Consider the following 15,566-nt stretch of genomic DNA (forward strand, 5'->3'; position numbering starts at 1 on the left):
GTTGTGTCAATGTGCGTGCTAAATTTTATGACTGTTGCTTTCCTATAAGTGTGTCAATCTATGTAACATACGTGTAAAAAGCACAATATTTACGAACAATCGAAATATACAGCCAAATCTACCCTATAACGGAGACAGAGACGACAAAATGTAACAGGACCAAAGTTGTAGATCACTCCAAATTGAACGGAGATCATGTCATCCGTTTTGTGATAGAACTTACCGTTTAGCTGCGAAATACCTCGAAACGAAGGTCTGCACCGCCAATAAAATGCCTCCATATTTCGATATTCTTTGGCATAAAAAGTGAAAAATTATCAGATCTTGAAAATTTTCTGTAGGTTACCGGCTAAAACGTATAATTTTGCTTAATTTCAATTTTCCAACTCGTGTGGCAGATTGTGAGGCAATCTTGATTTTGGGCGAGGGGGGTAAAATTTAGAGGACTTTCAGGAAACTATAGCCAAAAATATGCAGATGGTCATTATGACCCCTTAAACGGATATCTGTACCAAAATTTCGCCAAAATAGTCAATGCAGAGCCACAGTGTCGTTACGATATAATTTATGTAGATAGATAAGTAATCTGGTCCATATATAACACCTTTAGGGCCATGTCCGCTGGACTTAACTTGAGAAACCTACCTTTCATGATAACTTCCTTATTAATCCTCCTGTCGAAAAATACACATAAAATGTGTAGAATTGATTTCTATCAAGTTTGGTCTATTTCCAGTCAGGTTGGTCTTGTACGTTATATATTGTGGGACAGTAAACTCACCATTTCGTTTCCCTATAAAACCCGTCATTTCCGGGAATTTGAAATGGTATTGACTTTAAAACCTACCCTTGGACAGGTGGATGCTAAATATAAAGTTAGGTTCAAATATCTTCAGTAGTTTTCAAGCTGTAAGAAATACGCTTTACACGCACCCGCTCTTGCGTTAAGTCCGGTGGGACTTGTACCGAAAAACGGTCCGTTAATGATATCTCCCTTATTAATCCTGTTATCGAAATGATCCGCTTGAGAATAAAGGTTTAGAAATTAATTTTCATTAAGACAGGCACATTTCCATTAAGTTTGGTTGTGTATATTCTGAGGGAGTGCAAAATCACAGTTTTGGTTTCGTAAAAAGCCACAGTCATTTCACGGATTTAGAAACAATATTTGCGTTCAACCCTACCCAAGAACAGGTGGATTCTAAATATGAAGTTTGGTGGAAATATATCTAGTAGTTTTCAAGTTATAGAAGAGCAGACAAAGAGACAAACCGACAGACACCAAAGTTAAAAATTATGCAGATGGTCATTATTATTGTACCGGCTGATACACCTCTACGCCGCACATTTGAATTTTCCGCCTTAAAGTACTTCTCTACCGGAGAAACTCTGAACTTTAACAACTGAATTAATTCAACAGTTCCTCAGAAGATGCCACTGTGTGCATTTCGATTTTTTTTTTTGGTTGATCAAGGAATGCGGACATTCTCTGACAGATGTCTCTACTAAAAAACTATGATCATGCACCCTGCTGCGAAGGGAAGGAACTTTTTGAAGAAATTTTGTATTCGAAAGTTTGTCTTTACTAAATTTTGTTCTTTCATTTTTTGGGTTGGCAATATTAATCTTTCTTTCCGCCAGTTTTGAACTCAGCCAAATCCCAATTTCTTTAATTAATTTTTGACCAATGGTGTCTTTCTTCTTCGATGTTGATGTGTAACTTTTAGCTACCCAATACAGTTGGGTGGGTGTGTCTTAATTATTCATGAAAGGTCTCGAAGCCTCCACGAGGGTTTGAAAACTGCTGATTTTCACGGCTCTTGGTCACTCGAACAACATCTAGCTCAGCGTGTGGATATGTAGCAGGGGGCGGGAAGCGCCTCTTTCTTTAGGCAGCCGTTCTTCAACAAGGTGATGGCCGTTTAACATCTTTATTTCTTGCTAGCTCAGCAGTTTAACCCTCGGGACAGGTCCGAAACCTTTAATATGTAAACAATCCATTGAAACATGTAAAATCTTTCCGGTCTTTGTAAAATTTTCATATACCTTTAACTGTAAATCGGGGATAGAGAGTGCCTTACCCTCTCGAGCTCCCCTTCATCTTGAATTTGAGGTGACTACGTTTTTGTAACCGTTCTTATATTCCTTCTTAATGTGTTAAATTTATTCTGTATACGTGTCACCTCCATAGTATGGAAATAGCCCCTGCTGATCGGCTTAGCACCACTTTGGTTTTAACAAGCTTCATGTAGGAGTGCAAGTTCACGCCTCCATTAATCTTGGTATTTTGTGTCCATTTAATTAATTTGTTCTTTTTCCACGAAGGCCCAGTAGATTGGGTACGAGATACCCCTGTTTATATTTGTAAGTTGTGCCGTGATGGCAGTGAATTCTGAAGTCTAGGTAATGCCTTTAATAGGCTTGAAAAATTGAGAGCGGCCCAGCTCTTTCTTGGGTTTGAAAAGTGCCTCTGGGAGGCGTGATATTACTAGGCGGGAGCAAGTGCTCCATGTTATGAGGGGTTTTCTGCTCTTTGGTAATATGTTGGTTATGAGCTGAGAGCTCAGGAATTGCATAAAAATGGGCTTGTGGTCCAGATTGTTAAAATCTATCTAAATCTCTGCTTTCTTGGTCTTGTACCTGATTTGACTTGTTGTACTCGTTAAGTTGTCAAATTCTATGTAAAAATTTGTTAAATTTTGTTGTCTGTTGAAAATACAATATTTATTTAAATTTTAAATTTATCTTTCGGACTTGTAGTTAGACCCATTCCAGCCCGCACCTTCTTTCACCTCTTCTGATCCACCAAAACGCGTTAACAAGTGGTAGCAGAGCGTGGTTGAAAGCCCCTTTTGGCGGCTAAACATTGCTTTTGTTTTGAACTCTAACATTTTCTCAGTCGCTGGAATTTTTCGACTTTTCTAAATTTGTAAATTGTTTGTCATCATGTCCGGCCCTCGCGATGTCCTTCATCTCGGCTATTTGCGAAAGGAGGAATTGATTTACGAATTAACTATTAGAACTGTTCCATCTGGAGGCACGGTTGGGGCCGATACCACCAAGCTTAAAGATTCTCTTGACTTGCCGATTAGTATCCCCATCTTGGGGGAGAAGGATATTGATGACGCTCTCTCCACGATCACTGATAATGCTACTGAGCTAGCATCTGTAGTTAGTTTTTTTGAAGGGGGTGATCCATCACCTAATCAACTTAAACGTGTACAAGCAAGATTGTTCCATTTTTACAAGAGGGTTACTGATCTATTGTCTCTGAAGTTAAATGACATTCAAGGGAAGGAGGCTAGTGCTGTTCTCGAAATCCTTTCTAAATTGTCCAGTAAGGTTAGCCTATTGTTAACTGGGGCAGTACCCCGCAAAACCGACCAACCCACTCTGGTAAACGTAGTTAGCGAGGAGCATTCTCCCACGGGGGAACAAAGTAGGAAATCTGTAGGAGTCCAACAAACATCTGCCCCATTAGAAACTGAGTCCGGTCGTCGCACATCCATTCCACCCTTTGTGTTGAATAATGCAGTTTCTGAAACAGCTTCTCCGCCCCCTAGGCCTTTACATACTATGTCACCCGGGTTCAGTAGTTTGCCTCATCCATTAGCAATGTTGCTCAGGGGTATTTCTAAATTTTCCGTTAACTCTACTAATGAGGTCATTGCATTTTTTAGATTTTTAGTTGAGTTTCAGGATCATGCTCTTGTATTTTCGCTTTCCCCGTGTCAAATTCTACAGATTATTTATCGCTATTCCATTGGTGTTCTCTCAGACAGAATAGTACGAGGCATTTCTGATCAATCCTCTATAGAAGACTTCCACGCCCACCTATTAGCAAACTTCATTCCGGCTAGGGCAATGTCCTCTCTAATTCAGAAGTACTATTACCGAGTAGAGCGACTGGATGAAAATCTTGCCGACTCCATCCAAGACATTAAATTTTACACTATGGTATTTGCTTTACATTTCCTTGAATATCAAATTGTACAGGCCATTGTGGAAGGAATTTCACCATCTTACAGGTCATACTTGTGTTTTGCGTCGCGTCCGCAATCCTTTGCCATTTAGAAGCTATGGCTGTCTCAGCCGAGGGAGTTAGATATGCTGACACACTACGCGTGGCGAGGAAGCCCCCTCCTTTAAGTAATCTTCGGCCTCCACCTCGCCGAACCATCGTAAACCGCAAATGTTATGCTTGTGGGTCTGCAGACCATCTCCGCAACAAGTGCCCTTTGATCAAATCCAACGGGGCAAAGAATGGAGCAGGGTTATCTCGGGGCTGTTTTAAATGTGGCGCTTTTTCCCATATAGCCAAGAGTTGCCCGAATTCTAATAGCACTCCCTCCTGCTCAACTTCGGATGCAACTTCCACCAATAATCAAAAGTGACTAATGGCTTCGGCTGAGTCGGCTAACTCATCTTTCCGAGGCTCAGCCCGAAGTAAACCAGCCGAAATCTCAGGATCAGAACATGGTAGGAAGTCCTCCAACCCCGCATTTGAATGCCCTAAAGAATGTCTTAGGATTGCGGCGGATTCCCCCGCACCAGTACCATTTCTCAAAGTTGAATTAAATAATGAACCTGTCACTGCTCTATTAGATTCTGGGAGTGTGTGTTCCATTATTTCGGCTGAATGGTATTCTAAATTAAAATCTGTTAATTTTCTGATGTTTTTTCGTCTTCGGTTCAATGCATTTCGGCTAACACTTCTCCAGTAGAAATGTTAGGTTTTCTGTATGCCAAAATTAGAATTGCCAAATTTACTTGGAAATTTAAATTGTTTGTGGCTAAGCACTTGTCTTGCCCCATTATATTAGGAGCGGATTTCATGTCTCACACCGGCCTTGTGCTCGACATTCAGAGAAAGTCGTGCACCTTCAAATTTGCTTTTAATTGTAAAATCCCTTTATTGAAATGTAATTCTGTATGATGTTCATCTGTTTCGCCTACCCAGGATGAGATGTTGTTAGACCTTAGACATCTTCCTTAGGAGCAGTCTGATAGTATTCGTAAGTTGTGTCAGTCGATTCGAAAAGTTTTCTCCGATACTCTTGGTGTTACTGACCTTATTGAATACAACATTGAAGTTATGGATTCGATCCCTGTTCGATTTCCACCTTATAATCTATCTCCACCTACAATGAAGGCTCTGAAAGAAATCATAGATCAGATATTGAAAGATGGTATAATTCGGCCCTCTAAGTCGGCGTATTCATCGCCTATTTTCCTTGTTCCGAAACCCCAAGGTGGCTTCAGGCCTGTGATTGATTATAGGGCTCTCAATCGGAAGGTGGTGTTACAATCTGTGCCCCTTCCCGACCTTCACTCTTGTTTCTCATGGTTTCGAAAAGGTAAGTTCTTCACCATCTTAGACCCCAACCAGGCGTGTAATCAGATCCCTCTAGCTGAAGAATCTAAACATCTTACAGCGTTTGCCACGGATTGGAACTTGTATGAATACAACCGTGTGCCTCTCGGGCTCCCCAAGGGAGCAGGCGTGCTTACGATACTGCTAGACAGGGTCTTCTCCGACATAAAATTTGAGTATCTATACTATTATCTTGATGATGTCGTCGTGTTTTCTGAGACCTTTGAAGAACATCTTGATCATCTGAAAGAGGTCCTTAATCACCTTCGTCAGACAGGGTTAACAGTTACGCTGTCCAAAGTTGCTTTCGCTAATCCTTCCATGTCATTTCTAGGGCATATTGTGTCGCCCGATGGTGTCGCTGTAGATCATTCTAGAACACAGGCCATCCGTGATTTCAAACCTCCTAAGGACATCAAAGGTATTGCCAGATTCATTGGCATGGTGAATTTCTTCAGGAAATTTATTCCTAACTTCGCTAATAGAGCGGCGCCCTTGAACTTACTTCGTAGGAAAGGCGTCAAATTTGTGTGGTGTCCTTCTCAACAAGCCGCTTTCGAAGATCTCAGATTACCTCTGTGTAATGCCCCCGTTCGTGCCATGCCTGATTTCTCGAAGAAATGTATCGTCCAAACCGACGCGTCGTCGTCGGCGGTGGCTGCAGTCCTTCAAGAGACTGAACTAGGGAGGCGATCCATCGCCTATGCGTCTAGAACTTTATCGGCTCAAGAAGCCAAGTATACAATTTATGACCTTGAAGGTTTGGCGGTCTTATTTTCTCTAGAAAAGTTCCGCCTCTATCTGGAACATGTCAAATTCGACTTGGAGACAGATAACCAAGCCTTACGTTGGGTCTTAGGTAGGCCGCGCCGCACTGGTCGCATAGCCCGCTGGGCCATCAGGATTTCTGCCTTCCAGTTTGATGTTAGGCATATAAGAGGAACTGAAAAAGTTGTGGCAGATGGACTAAGCCGGATGTTTGCCAATGATGTAGAGACTTCTGAACAGGAAGACAGTTCTTCACTTCCCGAGTCTATACCCCCGGGTGTAAATGCCATACTAACGGATGTTCCAATGTTGTTTAGGGATCTTGAAAAATATCAACGTGAAGATCCAGTGCTGGCTCCTATTATGGAAACTTTTTCTTCTGGAAAACATGTCGTCCCTTAATTATTGAGGAATGGTGTTTTATGTTGCCCGTCGAGGCATGAACAAAAGATGAAAGTTGTGGTTCCAGCTATTCTTGTACCTATGATCTTCAAGTACTACCATGAGGGGGGCATTTAGGCATCTTTAAAACTCGAGAAAAATCCAAGTGATGTTCATTTGGAGGGGTATGGACGGAGAAATTCGTGAATTGGTAAAAGCTTGTAAAGCTTGTTGGCTAAGTAAACCTACCATGTTCACCAAGCTAGGTCTTCTGTCCTCCCATCAAGCATCGCGCCCCATGTTTTGTCTTTACCTCGACTACGTAGGACTCTTCCCCCAATCAAAGGAGAATGCCAATAAATTTATCATTGTGTGTGTAGATGGTTTTGCAAGATTTGCCTGGTTATTCCCTACTAAGCTGGCTACCGCTCAGTCCACTATTTCGTGTTTAAATTCCATCTTCGCTTCTTTTGGTCCGTGTCAATATATTGCTTCCGACAATGCTAAAGCTTTCACCTCCAATCTCTTCCGTTAATCCTGTTTTGATCTGTCCATCTCTCATGTGACTACCTCTGCATATTATCCTCAGCCATCTCTAGCCGAACGGGTCAATCGTAATCTGAGGTCGGCTGTAATTGCCTATCATCATGATGATCATTCGAGGTGGGACACGTCCTAGCATTGGTTAGCTTTCGCTTTGAATTCGGCGGTTCATGAATCTCATAAATTTACTCCAGCCTCATTGACGTTTAAGTTTGTACCCAACACGCCGATCTCCAACCTTTGGTCTCTTAGTGATATTTTACCTGAGACAATAGATCCAGCTAATATTAGAGATCTTTGGAAGAAGGCTAAGGCCAACCTTAGAATTTCTCATGAAAAGGTTAGGGAAAGATATGATCGTGGACAGAGGCCCACCAATTTAAAAATAGGAGACCAAGATATGGTCAAGAACTTTGTTCCCGCTGGCAAGCTTGCCCCCTGATTTCACGGGCCTTGCAAGGTTTTGGATTTCCTAACTCCAGTAACATTATTAGTGGGCAATCCAGCCACCGAGAGGATCTTTAGGGTCCATATTTCACAAATTAAGCCTGTGTAAAATCCTTGATAACTTTGTCATTAACATTTTGCTGGAACTCGGAAGGTTATATTGTGTGCTAAATCTTAGGCCTTCTGCACTTGGTGTTTTCATCTACCTTTGTATATGTATGTAAAATCTGACCCGACGGTTATTCTGCTGTCCTTTCCTGTACGGCCATTACGAAGCTCCCGTCTCCTACTAAACCATTCCAGTGACATTAAAAAAAATCTCCACGCCGCTGGCCCCTCTGCCTCACCACCAAGATACTACCCTAAAGCATTAGTTCCAACAACATTTCTGCCGCCAAGATTTTACTGTTTCGGCGCCCCGCAGCCGTTCGGCGCCTTACCCCTACTGTGGTGGGGTAAGGGCCCAACCCACTCCCTTGATGTCTTGCTGGGTACGGCGCGCCGGAGTCTACCTCCCGACACAGGCTGATGTGCGGCGCACCATCCGCCAGCTTATCTCTGGACTGTAAACAAACTTCGCATCGGCGACGGGCTTCACCAGGACTACCCCTCTCATAGTGCGGGAGAGAGGTATCTCAGGGTACTTGAGGGGTCCGGGCGATCTTGACTGGACATTGGCAGCGGCGGCTGGTCTTGCCGTTATACGTAGCAACATGTACCTCGTATTCTACGGCAAACAAGTAATTCTAACTTTGAAATTTCTTTTCTTTCTTCTAAATTCGTCTTCTATTCAACGTAAAAGACTTTTTCTATTCAACGTAAAAGACTTTTTTATCTATTAACGTTTCTTTAATATTCTCCCGCACATCTATTTGCAAGGAAGCTGGAATCCAACTAACTTCAAATTAGAAACCACTAAAAATGTATTTTTTGGAAATAACCTTGTTAACGAACTTCTTCTGTGTCACCTCAGGGAAGGACATTTGGGGAGGGGGAAGTTCTTTCCCCGCTGGTACACCTCTACGCCGCACATTTGAATTTTCCGCCTTAAAGTACTTCTCTACCGGAGAAACTCTAAACTTTAACAACTGAATTAATTCAACAGTTCCTCAGAAAATGCCACTGTGTGTATTTCGATTTTTTTGTTTGATCAAGAAGTGTGGACCTTCTCTGACAGATGTCTCTACTAAAAAGACTATGATCATGCACCCTGGTGCGAAGGGAAGGAACTTTTTGAAGAAAGTTTGTATTCGAAGGTTTGTCTTTACTAAATTTTGTTCTTTCAGTTTTTGGGTTGGCAATATTAATCTTTCTTTTCGGCAGTTTTGAACTCAGCCAATCCCGAATTTCTTTAATTAATTTTGGACCAATGGTGTCTTTCTTCTTCGATGTTGATGTGTAACTTTTAGCTACCCAATACAGTTGAGTGGGTGTGTCTTAATTATTCATGAAAGGTCTCGAAGCTTCCACGAGGGTTTAAAACTGCTGATTTTCACGGCTCTTGGCCACTCGAACAACATTTAGCTCAGCGTGTGGATATATAGCAGGGGGCGGGAAGCGCCTCTTTCTTTAGGCAGCCGTTCTTCAACAAGGTAATGGCCGTTTAACATCTTTATTTCTTGCTAGCTCAGCAGTTTAACCCTCGGGACATGTCCGAAACCTTTAATATGTAAACAATCCATTGAAACATGTAAAATGATTCCGGTCTTTGTAAAATGTTCATATAACTTTAACTGTAAATCGGGGATAGAGAGTGCCTTACCCTCTCGAGCTCCCCTTCATCTTGAATTTGAGGTGACTACGTTTTTGTAACCGTTCCTATATTCCTTCTTAATGTGTTAAATTTATTCTGTATACGTGTCACCTCCATAGTATGGGAATAGCCCCTGCTGATCGACCTAGCGCCAGTTAGGTTTTAACAAGCTTCAAGTAGGAGTGCAAGTTCACGCCTGCATTCATCTTGGTATTTTGATGCCATTTAATTAATTTGTTCTTTTTACGCGAAGGCCCAGTAGATTGGGTACGAGATACCCCTATTTATATTTGTAAGTTGTGCCTTGATGGCAGTGAATTCTGAAGTCTAGGTAATGCCTTTAATAGGCTTGAAAAATTGAGAGCGGCCCAGCTCATTCTTGGGTTTGAAAAGTGCCTCTGGGAGGCGTGATATTACTAGGCGGGAGCAAGTGCTCCATGTTATGAGGGGTTTTCTGTCCTTTGGTAATATGTTGGTTATGTGCTGAGAGCTCAGGAATTGAAAAAAATTAGTGCTTGTGGCCCAGATTGTTAAAATCTATCAAAATTTCTGCTTTCTTGGTCTTGTACCTGATTTGACTTGTTGTACTAGTCAAGTTGTCAAATTCTATGTAAAAATTTGTTAAATTTTGTTGTCTGTTGAAAATATAACTTTTATTTAAATTTTAAATTTATCTTTCGGACTTGTAGTTAGACCCATTCCAGCCCGCACCTTCTTTCACCTCTGCTGATCCACCAAAACACGCTAACAATTATATCTGAAACGGATAACTGTACGCAAATTTCGCCAAAATAGTCAGTGTACAGGCACACGATCGTTACTCAGTAGTTGAATCTCATGATGAACCGATTGTCTGTAAAAATATAACAATACTAGTTTGCTAAGTGAATTCAGAGATTCAGCGTTTGTTTCTTAATGGAGGTGGTGAGGAAGACATTTATTTTTATCTGAATGGATGAAGAATCATTTTTAACAGCAATTCATTTAGGTCTATTCGATAAAGGTGTTTGATTGTCTGTCAATAGGTCCGAGAGATAAATCTAAGATTTACTCAATTTTGTAACAGAAATGTGTACTGAGTAGGAAGAGGTCATACACTACTCTGTCCATGAGGAGGTCAAGCGCTACTAACTCTTTGAGGAGAAGGAGTTTCACATTGCAGTGACGTTATGTTAACCAGCTCGGTATGAAAATGTGAAACCACTTTAAAACTGTCTTCTGAACTATCGATTCGAACTCACCATCCCTCGAGGGGATGTTCTTGGCTATAGGGCCTAAACATGTATCTAACTCGCTCTGTGGAGGAGGAAAGCACGCCGACTCCGTGATGTAAACAGGCTGATGCAGCATTGAGCGTTGGAACTCCAAGCTAAGTTGTATGTTTTATCCTAATGTGTTTCTAATCCTACGCTGCATGGTGAAGTCATTGAAGCATTGTCAATTGGATCCACTGATTGTTTTGAATTCATGCCAATTTTTCATCATCGTCTACTTTAGATTCTTGTCAATGAATACATGATGGAGTTTTAATTATTGTATCATTTTGTTGCACCTCGTAGCAGTAGGCCCCTTACACCAGAATTATGATCATCATCGTCATCATTGATCTCGTCGGTGACCGTATTTAGTCCCACCATCGGTCTGCATTGCTTGTGAGTAGTAACAAAATGTGGGGAACACCACTGGTCTGTGTTACCGGCGAGTGGTGCCATTATGTATGACATGCCATGTGTCTATAATACCTGTGATTAGTACCACTATAGAAGGTAGGACATGGTTCTGCTTTACCAGTAATTAATACTATTGCAAGGTTCAGTGACATGGATTTTGGACTCTTTTGGCCAACAAGCATTATCTCTGAAAATAAGGCATTGTGAATTGTATCCACTGACTGTCTTTGATTCATGGCCATTTTGTCATTGTCATTCGTTTTAGATTTTATTCTTAATACCAACAAGAGCATTTTCTTTAATTGTAAGTGCTGAAAACTTGATAATCATAGCAATTCTGATTGTAGAAAGTTCAAACAAGCATTGATTATCGCCGCAAGTTTGTGAGGGAAAATAACCTTCGATATCTATGTTTTTTGCTTCTCATGTATCTAAACGGTGTAAGCGACACATGTGCCCCCGGTACAATGGACACCACACCTTATTGCTTTGTAAACAACAAATAATTCCCAATAATGATATAAATGTTAGAAGTTCTTCAATTGTGCCACCCACTCAGATATTTAGTTAAGCATGTAGCAGTGAACAACAGTTCAGGAGAGGTTGTACTAGTTAAAGATTTTTTGGATTGGGGGACACATTTATCCTCAGTGTCGTGTAGCCTTTTCACGAAGCTTGGCATTTGTAGTAAGATTTGTTGGCTACCTATATTTTTTATAGGTAATACTGATGTATCGCCTGAATGATCCACATGCAACGTTGTTCCGTTCTGTAATGTGTCAGATTATACATTGAAGTTGAACTGTGCAGTTGTGAATACAACCACAAGCCAACTTCCTGCACAGAAAATTGATTGTTCCAGTTGGTATATTGCTCGTGAGATCATTTTAAGTGTTAGTATATTTAAGCAGCGTTCTCCTCTTTATATCTTGCTAAGAGCTGAAGTCTGCTATGATATTTTGTCTTCTAATACCTTGCATAAGGAAGGTTATCTCACCTCGTTAGATGACCAAATTTGTTTGGGAATTGTAGGCACTACCTCTGAGTTTTGTGTTAAGAATGACGCCAAGGTTCGGTGTGCCAGGCTTATAAATATTGATTCTCTTTACACAAAATTTGCAAAGCTTTTGGAAGCTTGAATAACTCCATCGGCGATTTCTTACTCCTGAATAAAGGGCATTTGAAGAACGTTTTCTTGAATAATGATCAAATGGATGATTCTGGCAGGTTTAATGTCATACCTCCTGTTCTTCCTGAAATGTTACCTGTAACTCAGTCTAAGCATAATTCTGTTAAATTGCTCGAACACATTGAAGATATGTTTGCTAGATATCCAGATTTGAAGGAGCTGTATGTAATTTTCATGCGTGAATACCGTGAAATGGGACACATGGAAAATGTACCCCTTGTGACTTTTAACTCAAGCTTTCATATGCCCCATCATTGTCTGCTCAAAGATGCTAGCATGTCAAACAAGCAAAGAGTTGAGTTTGACTGATGTTGTGAATCCTTAAAAGGGATGGCTTTGAACTCTTTGTAAATGATTGACCCTGAAATTCAGCCTAACTTCCTGTCTATTGTTTTAAGGTTCACAACTAGATTAATTTATAAATTAGCGAGGAACCTTTCTATATCGAAGGCCTCCGATGCAGACTACACCTGCAATCTACCCTGAAAATGGAGCAGGTACTTGAGCAGAATCGTCTGTAGCAACAGGATATACCACTGTATTTTACGCAACGGAAGCAATGACCGATAGAAGATGGACACAGGAAAATCAGGAACTAAGAAACGTAGTCACAAGTCTCGTCGTACACAGCTTCCATCACATAATATTCCAAAACGTAAAATGTCATGAACCGAACAAAGATTGTATATGTATTAGGTATGCGACAAATACCACATGACACTGTGTAGTAACAGGTAAAAGAGCATATATGACTATGGCAAAGATTAAACTGCAGTATGTTGTGTGACAGTATTTCATGCTTACTTTGTAACCTTGAAACCTATTATATGGCCATCTGGCTGCAATAAATTCTTATTATTCTTACATTGTTATATATTCGTATCGTATACAAATTTGTGTTAATATATCCCGACCACAGGAGTCTTCAGAATATTGCGTCGCATGAATCCTCTGATGAAAAGATCAAGGACAACCACCTTACTACTGTTAAGGTTCCGCCCCATTTCTTGGTCCGACATTTCTACTTCAAGTTGCTGACGAAGACACAGAATCTCGCCCTACTGCATATTATTGTTTTTACGTTGATTTGTTGACAGGTACTAGCCCAGTTGAGGTAGCTGAGGAGTTTCATTCAGAAATTTCTTCCTGGCTTTATAGTACACATGTGTATCTCAGAAATTGGACGTCAAATTGTCTAGAAGCCATTGCCAATGTCCCTGTCGATGATAAAGAAATCTTGTCAACATGTAATCTCACTAAGGATGAAGCTATTAAAACATTAATTATTATTTGGCATCCTAAATGCGATGACAATTTAATACAAAGTTCAAGAATGCACGTAATGAAATCACTAAGGGAAGCAATCTCGCATTAATTCCTTCCATATTGGACCCTCTTGAATTATTTGGATATGCTGTGGTTAAGTGCAAAGCTATCATATATTCTATTTGGCAATTGGAAATTATATGGGCTTATGTGTTAGAGCCTTTATCTGGAATTATTGAGATTTGGAGTGCTATGGAATGGATAAGAAGCAGTCTTTGTACTTATGTTGAGTTTGCTTCTGGATATTGTATATGATTGTGTTATCTTGATCGCACAATGTAATAACTTTTAGTTTGCTGTTTTCTAGATTTGGGAGCGTTGCATTATTGACCGGAGGTCCTGTGAGTACATGTAACAATAGGTGCAAGATATTGAAAAAAGGAAGTGAGGTAATGTGCATTTTGTCCACTTGTAATGAATGCAACCTACACAAGTTCTCAGCCTCTGATCAAAGGTCAGTCCATCCCATTAGTCAGTGGGCATTTCCTTGTAATGAATGTGGTTCTAACTTTAATAAAAAGGCAAATCTTCGGCGACACCTGCTTACACATACTGGAGAGCGGCCACATTCATGTAAAGAATGCGGTTGTAAGTTTGCTCTGAAGTCTACTCTTCGGCGACACCTTGTTACACATACTGGAGAGCGTCAACATTCTTGTGATCAATGTGGTTCTAAATTTACTCAAAAGGCAAGCCTTCAGCGACACCTGGTTACACATACTGGAGAGCGGCCATATTCCTGTGATGAATGCGGTTGTAAGTTTACTCTGAAGTTGACTCTTCGACGTCACATTCTTACACATACTGGAGAACGCCCACATTCATGTCATCAGTGCGGTTCTAAGTTTACTCGAAAGGCAAGTCTTCGGCAACACTTGCTTACACATACTGGTGACCAGCCGCATTCCTGTGATTAATGTGGTTCTAAGATTACTCTAAAACTCGCATCTTCGGCAATATCTGATTGTACATAGTGGTAATAAGTTTTCTAAAAGTTCTCTTCTCTGGACACACCTACGTACGCACACGGGGGAGCGTCAAGACAATACGACTATGTAGGGAAAATTGCTTATGTATACTTGAGAGAGTCCACGTTCTGGTAATGAATCTGCGTATGTATACGATAGTAAATTTTCTCAGTGGTAAAATTGTCGATGTTACCAGTCCACTAACACACGATTGAGGCCACACTTTTCTCATGTGTACAGTGCCACGTTTTTCTAACAGGTCTTTCCTTGAACAACAGCCAGGATGTGTGGCTCAGAATCATTATTGTTATTATTACACAAAATTCTTATCTGTCTCTGGAGAAGTGACGTGGAGTTTTGCTGTGCCTGAAGGTTTGTTTGTCCAGTAAGTTCCCGTTAATGCCCTTCTCTCTACTTACTGTAGAGTATGGCTGATTAGATGTTCGATTTGTGGAAATATCTTTGAAAGTGTAATTGTGTGAAAAAACAGTGGAAGTAGATCTTTGCTTTCTTGTATGAATAGAATAATGTTGTTGCCGCTCAGCAACCTACAGTTCCAAACTTCGAGCTCGATGACACTCCAAAATACTGTTATGCACGTGTATTTTCTCTATAATAGTGCCCCGTGCTATAGTCTACAAATGATTAAGTTGTCCGAAATCTATTAAATGTGTAGTCACCTGTATTGTTTGTAATCGTGATGTATCATATCATGAGGGGCGGCACAAGCAGGTAATTCTTGTTTAAAACATTATTTTGGGAGGTAGTAAATGACCTCGTACTGCAGAAAAGGGGAATTTGATTTATTAGAGAAATGGAATTCATGTGCTGAAAAGCAGCAAAAATGCGATGGCAACTTGAGATAAATGAGCAGTAGAAATTATACACAATGATATTGTTATTTACTTGTTACTAGTTGTACGCAATTCATGTATACTACCAGTTTATATGGACAGACCTTTTAAATGTAATTTCTTGTCACATACAATTTACATCATTACATCTGTAATTGATGGTAACTCATAATATCAGGAGGTAAATTGTAATTCTCCTCAAAGGTATCAAACTTATTTTCCAGTTTGCACTTGTTTGTAAAGAATAAATCAGGATATGTGGTGCAATGGCTGTTGACTCTTTTATAACTTCC

The sequence above is a fragment of the Anabrus simplex genome, chromosome 10, assembly GCF_040414725.1.
Source record: "Anabrus simplex isolate iqAnaSimp1 chromosome 10, ASM4041472v1, whole genome shotgun sequence".
Lineage (NCBI taxonomy): Eukaryota > Metazoa > Arthropoda > Insecta > Orthoptera > Tettigoniidae > Anabrus > Anabrus simplex.